The sequence below is a fragment of the Apaloderma vittatum genome, unplaced genomic scaffold (assembly GCF_000703405.1).
Source record: "Apaloderma vittatum isolate BGI_N311 unplaced genomic scaffold, ASM70340v1 scaffold26526, whole genome shotgun sequence".
Taxonomy (NCBI): domain Eukaryota; kingdom Metazoa; phylum Chordata; class Aves; order Trogoniformes; family Trogonidae; genus Apaloderma; species Apaloderma vittatum.
The window spans coordinates 14,499-15,551 of NW_009722753.1; positions in this window are offsets into that span (position 1 = coordinate 14,499).

Consider the following 1,053-nt stretch of genomic DNA (forward strand, 5'->3'; position numbering starts at 1 on the left):
GAGGCACCTGCAACGTATTCTAGACCATCCTCTGTCAAAACCATTTTAGCATCCCAAGTGGGAAGGGGTTACTATCTCCTACATTTTCCTTCAAGTGAAGGAACATGTTGAGGGATCAAGGTAGAGCTCGGCAAAAAATCTAAATGCCTCTAAAGGAAACTTGTCCTAGTCAGTTAATGTCATGTTCTGAAGGTCTTCCTAGCCCCTTGTAAGTTTTTATTAATTCAAATTTATTGAACTTAGAGGCAGAAAAGCTAGAAATTGTACAGTCACATTTTTTTCCCATCTTGCTTCATTTTGACCACTAATTTCACATGGCATATGCATAGGTTGGTATTACTGAAATTCAAGAATGCATCAATTCCTTTGTGCCCAAGATACAAATCCTGCAAGGTCCTACTGAATGCAGACAAGGTAAAATTTTTGCAGTGCAAGAAAAAAAACAACTGTCAGGCTGATCACTTAAAAGACTGAATGTTTTGTTCCCTTTCCTTCAGCACAAGCTGCTCTAGCCAAGAATATTAACCAGAGTAACAAAAGGGATGGCTGAAGGGGAAGTGCAATATGAGGCTTAACATCCTCCAGGCCTGAACCTAGAGTACTTTCTGCAGCTAGAGCTGCTATTGTTGCTAAAGGGCCTGTTGTCAGCCAAGGGACACAGGAGCAAGCCTGCCTATATTGCTTGAAATCCAAGGAGAGTAAATTACTGGAGTTACAGTGTGAAAGGGGTGTCTTTTTGTCTGGGAAGACCCTGAAGATGGTCTTACAAGTGTCTTCATGAAGGTCCCTATTTTCCTACACGTTAAAGATTCACTCCTTAACAGTGAATGTCCTTTGAAAGCCTTGAAAATGTCCAAAGTTCACCCAATCAGGCCATTAGACCAGAAGACCGCACTGTTTAGAATAGGCCACCTAATGCTTGCACATATTTTTTTTCCCCACTAACCTCCATGCACCAAAGAAGAAATTTAAGGCTCAGAGAGTGTTTCCCACGAGGGCAGAGGGTGGTGGGCTAGTGGCTTTCTTCCTCGCCAGGCTGTGGGGCTCCCTCAG